The sequence below is a fragment of the Tupaia chinensis genome, unplaced genomic scaffold, assembly GCF_000334495.1.
Source record: "Tupaia chinensis unplaced genomic scaffold, TupChi_1.0 Scaffold149090_1, whole genome shotgun sequence".
NCBI lineage: Eukaryota > Metazoa > Chordata > Mammalia > Scandentia > Tupaiidae > Tupaia > Tupaia belangeri.
In genome coordinates, this window is record NW_006208936.1 from 441,593 (window position 1) to 447,635 (window position 6,043).

A 6,043-nucleotide genomic window follows, 5' to 3' on the forward strand; every position below is an offset into this window, starting at 1 on the left:
GTGGGAAGCCGGGGGCTTCTCATGCTGTGGGCTGGCAGGTGGCCAGGCTGGCAGGACAGGTGACGAGGTGACAGTCTACACCCAGGGAGCCTGTGAGGTGGCACGCTTGGTAGCAGGTCACTCAGCAGACAGCCTGGGAGCTCGGCACCTCTGCTGCCCCTTCTCATTACTCCATACCACTCCCAACCCATGCCGGAACCCCGGGTTTCCCTGTCCCCAGAGAAGTGCACCAGGAGGTGCTGGGGGTGGCGTGTCACAGCCCCCCATGTTCCTCGTCTTCGAGGAAGGTGCTCAGGCTAAGGGCAGGCTGCTGGCCCTTTGCTCTCTGCACACTTGGGGAAAGTGCCCAGGTGGAGCCTGTCTTTTATTAGTTTTTTAAGGTTTTTATTTTTATTGTGTGTATGTGTGTGTGTGTGTGTGTTTATGTGTGCATGTGTGTCCCCTAAGAGTGTGTGTGCTTGTTGGAGAAACAGAGACCCAGTGAGAGGGGAAGTGAGAAATGACCCTCTGGGTGACTGGGGCCACGCCACAGCCTCTTCTCCATTCTCCTTCTGGGATTTTGGGCGCACACACATGCACCCAGCATGGTTTTCAAGCCACTGGGTCTGGGACTCGAACTGTTGTTGACCATGCGGGAGTCCAGCACCTTCACTACCACTCTACCTGCTGGCCTATATTTTTTACTGACATGGAATCATTGTACACATGTGTGGGTACATTGTGGGTTTTTCAGTACAAGAATTTGATTTGTAGTGACTGTATCAGGTTGTAGTAGCAGTATATTCATCTCAGCTGTTCGCCATTACTTTGTGCTGGGAATATTCAGAATCTCCTCTTTTAGTTACTCTCGAGGATACAAGGATACGCTAAGTTGTTATTAACTATATTCACCTGCAGTATGTTATAACACTAGATACTGTCCTTTGATCTGTCTGTAATTTTGTTTCATTAATCAGCTTCCCTCTCTCCCTCTCTCCCTCTCTCCTCCACCCTCCCAGCCTCCAGCAGTCATTCTTTAACTCTTCCTCCTGTAGTCGCTTTCTTCAAATTCCACGTAAGAGTAGGAACATGGGGCACTTCTTTCCCTGCCTGGCTTACTTCTCCTAACGCAGCGTTCTCCAGGCTCACCCATCTTACCTCCAGTGACAGCCTTTCTTTTAGAGGCTGGTAGGATTCCGCTGTCCCACTGTGTGTGTGTGTCCCTACGTGTGCACACACGCCTGCCTTCCCCTCAGTTGCTGATGGACACCTGGTCGCTCCGACACCTGCGCTGTCAGGTGTAGTGCACGGTGAACACGGCAGGCAGGGGTCCGGACACACTGATTCTCTTTGCTCTGGATGTATCCAGAGTGGATCCTGCCGACACCCTGTCTCGCTGGCGGAGGGACCCCTCTGCCCTGTTCCCTAACGGCTGGGCTAGCTCTCCCACCAGCACGATATGGTCAGGTGGAGCTCGGCTCTGGTGGGCTTTGCTGCCTCCTCCGAGCTGCGGTCCTCATGAGTCTCTGACCCCCAGCTGCTGCACAAGGGCAATCCCAGGTGAAGCTGAGCTGTGCAGAGGAAGGGTCTGGATGCCCAGCCTGTGCCCTGCCTGGGTCCGAGGAACGCCCGCCAACCGCGTGGCAAGGAGCTGACTGGAGCCCACGTCTGCCCTTTTGCGTCACACGCAGTACCAGGGGAGTGCTCGGGCGTTCAATTGGAGACCTGAAATAGCACTCGGGATGTCAGGTTCATCTAGGGGCACTGGAGGGCTCTGGAAGCAAAGTCCCCTTCAACTGAAAGGGTGGTAGGGACCTGCGAGCCTCCCTGAAACCCGGGTGGCCCCGGCTCAGCCGAACGCACCCCTGTTTTCTCCTTTGCTAAATGAGTTGGTCCGAGTGGGAGATCTTCCGTCTTTCTTTCAGGGTGTCAATTCCAGTGACGAGTAACAGAGTGTAGATTTCACCTAGGGCGCCCGAGGGAGACGTGACTTACAACGCTGATGGATGTCGGTCACTTTTCACGTCTCCCATGTGACCACTTGTGCCTTCATTTCTTTCTGCTCTCCCAGGAAGGGGGACCTGGCATAGAAGAGGGCCTCGGTGAATTCCAGGATGGCCAATTTTGGGTGCAGGCAAGACCAGGAAGTACATTGGGGGCTTCAGAAAGTTAGTGGAAAATGGAATTGCGCTGTTTATTCTGGTACAAAATAATAATTCTTTTTTTTTTGAAGAGAGTTTTCGCCAGAAAGAGAGAGACAGAGAAATAGAAAGTGAGAAATCACTCCCCGGGGGGATGGCCACGCCGCAGTCCCTTCTCTTCCATTCTCCTCTCGGGATCTTGGGTACACACGCACACACGTCCAGCGTGAGTTTAAGCCGCTGGGTCCAGGACTCGAACTACAGTCGAGTACGTGGGAGTCCAGCGACATAGCCATTACACTAACTGCTGGTCCCAGGTGCAAAATAATTCTGAAGTCCATGCATGTATTTTTCATCATGTACACACTTTCTTTTCCTTTTTTTTTTGGAGAGGTTTTCGGAATAGGTTGCGTGTGCTCGCCAGGTAGACAGAGAGAGGCAGAGAGAGAGAGAGACAGAAGTGAGAAATCACCCCCCGGGGAGGATGGCCACGCCGCAATCCCTTCTCCTCCATTCTTCTCTTGGGATCTTGGGCACGCACGCACACGTGCCCAGCATGAGTTTAAGCCACTGGGTCTGGGACTCGAACCGCGGTCGACTCCATGGGAGTTCAGCGACCTAGTCATTATGCTAACTGATGGTCCCATCATGCACATTTTATGTGAACACTGATGATATGATGCTTAGAAGCGAGGACACAGGGAAGCCACCTCCTCCTGCGACCAGCCGCTCCAGCGCGTGGTCCAGCGGTTATTTCTTGGTTACTCTTTCTGACACGTCCTGTGCTTACCTTGCAGCTCGGCCTCTGTTTTGTGTCTGTAGAGCGCTCGGATGTGTTGTTTCCTTCATGTGGTGCATTTCTCTAGAGTGAGGAGCATTGCCTCGCGGTAGCAGCTAACTGGTGACCCCGCCAGTAAGCGCGTGCATCTGGGTTCGTTTCTCCGCGCTGACTGCGCCGGTGAACTGGAGACGACGTTCTCACAGCTGAAGTCGTGTGTGCCCTTCAGTCCACGTAGGGGGCCACGGGCCACGGCTGCTGCTGGTCGCTGTCTTTGGTAGGCAACTACATTTTAAATGACCTGTTGTATTTTCAACATCTGAATAAATCCTGAGAATATTAGCAGTGAGCTGATTGTTCTTTTGGGGGAGAGGAGAGTTCAACCTATCATAACGCTTTTATTTTTCTCCTGGAAGTATATGCAGAGCCTCAGTGTCTCAGCAGGTGATTTTAAAAAGCAAGCCGAGGGCTGGGCAGTAGCCCATGGCTGATGTAGCTAGACCCACATGGTAAAGGCTCTAGGTTCACGTCCCGGGACCTCCTCGGGCTTGGTGGGCCCACATGTGCCTCTGGTCCAGGCCTGCTGAGATTGAGGGGTCTTGGCCAGGGAGGGAGGCTAGATGGCACCTGTTAGGGGTCCTACCTGTCTCTGTCTTTGTCTCTGTCTCTTTGTCTCTCTGGCTCATGGAAGAAATACATGAATAAACTTAAAAAATGTAATTAAACAGCAAGCAAGCTGACTAGTTCTGAGCGGGTCATAGTCTGCACAGATTCATCGGAGCTCTTCTAAGTGGTCCCTGCCTCGGCCTCACTGCTAACTAAATGGCGCTGCGCTGCAGGAGGGAGTCGGCTTTGCTCGCCCAGATGTGCAGAAGGGAGTTTGCAGCCTGGCGGTTTCTTGGTTTCTGGAGGTCCTTTCTTCCTTCCTTTTTTGTTTTTGTTTTTGTTTTTTAAGAGACTTTTGCTATAGGGCATGTGGACTCGCTGGAGACACAGAGAGAAACAGAGAGAGAAAGTGCGAAGTCACCCCCCCAGGGGGATGGCCACACCACGGTCCCTTCTCCTCCATTGTCCTCCTGGGATTTGGGGCAGGCACGCACATGTGCCCGGTGTGAGTTTCAGGCCTCCAGGTCTGAGACGGAAATCGTGGTCAGCCATGTGAGGGTCCAGCACCTTAGCACTACACCACCTGCCGGCTCCCGGGAGGCCCTTTCCGGCTGTCCCATTTGGTGATGACCTTGAGTCATTGTTTCATATTGTTTTTTCATTATTAGGATAATATTCATTGTAGTTTATTAAGGTGCCGTCGTCCCTCCATACTGTGGGGATCTGTTCCAGGGCACGTGACTGGGGCACGTGAGTCCCTCATGCAGTGGGGTCATGTGTGCCTGCCCCCCAGCGTCACGTCACCGCCAGGTTCCGGAACCTCCCGCAGGGCCTCACACTGCCTCCTTCCTGTGGCTCCAGCAGAGCAGGCACAGCGAATTCAAGGTTACTCTTTGCGCCTTCCTGGAACTCTTTTTCTTTCTTCCAAATATTTTCACCCTGAGGTCGTTGGATCCAAGGATGCAGAATGAGCAGGCCCAGAGGGCCGGCTGTAGAGAGGCTCGGAGACTGAGTGGCCAGGGCGAGCAGTCACCGCTGGTCGCCAGCCTTGTTTCATCCCCCGCCCCTGCCGTACGCTCCAACAGTTTTTGAAATGAATGGTAGACATTGATTGATCGCCGTGTTTCAGTGCTCGGTCACAAAATCGCCGAGTATCACCGACCATGTGGTTATGTTCAGGCTTTCCCAGCCGCCTCAGAAGTGCTTATCTGCAAACCAAGATCCAAACAAGGTCCATGCATCGCAGCTGGAGGCTCTGCGTTTTATTCCATCCCAGTTGGTTTGTTGGAGGAACCAGGCCTTCTCTCCTCGAGCCTGGAGTTTGCTCACTAGGTCCCTTCACTTCCCATGGAGTGCGAGAGGTTCCTGAGCGGGTGTGGGCTGGCTTTTCCGGCAAGGCCGCCTCGTGAGTGGCACGAGTGCTTCCATGGGGAAGGCGTGCGAGCAGCCCAGACCTCGCTCAGGCAGGTGCACCGTGGTGACTGTCATCCCTCGAGCATTTGCTGGCCAGAGGAGGAGCGTACCAGCCGTCACCCCGGTGCCTTCCGCGCAGGAAGGCTGTCACTTCACTTGCCAGTCTTCAGAATCGGCAGCTCCGGTTCTCCCCACCTCCAGAAGGGACCAGTGTGTGTCTGTGTGTTCCCCTCTTTGCTGTCGAGAGTGATTGTGGACTCCTGGTTTTAGGTACCTCTACAGATGACACTGAGTGTCCCAGCTTTGGCCAGAGGGAGCTGCTGGGCAGCTGTCCCTGTCACACACCACAGGCCCGTCATCTGGTGTCACCCAGAGCTTACCATCCTGCCAGGAAGCAGGGAACTCCAGGCTCTGGGCTCCATCATTCGCTGCCTTTTCCGGACCAGCGTCTGCACATCTTCAAAGAACCATATGGTCCCTTTAGTAGGAAATGGAATGTGGGAACTGCTATTTGGGGACCAGGCATGCTCATTGGTTTGGGGCATCTTCAGCAGAGTTTCTGTTCCTTTCTTTTAAATAATGTATTGTAAATTCATAGATATCTCTAATTCAAAATTAGGAATATATAATCCTTTATTCTTTGATTTTATATTGCTGTCTGTTTTCTCTTGCACTGAAAATCTTTGTCCCTGGGAATGTTCGTGTAATTACTTATTTGCTTGATTATCCTCTTTTATTTATACACAACACATAAAAATGTTTAAAATAACTCTACCAATTATTGCCTACCATATGAACAGCTGAAGATGGTTTTGTCCTTGGGGTTTATCCCACTAGGGAAATGCAGTCAAATTATCATGTTTCAAAAAGTCTTTCAGAATAATTCCTCTCCATGTTTATGCCACTGACTCAATGTATAACTTAGTTCATTTGTTTTATTCTGTATTTAATTTTGACTTTTAAAAAGTTAATATTAGTTTCTAATTTTGTAAATGATTTGCATGGTTCCAGAACCAAACAAGGTGTATTCATGTTTTCGAAAGCATAGTCATTTATTTCTTAGGTGACGGGGAGAGAAGGACATCACCCCATCAACTTTTTCTTTTTTTTGAGAGTTTTTTTTTTT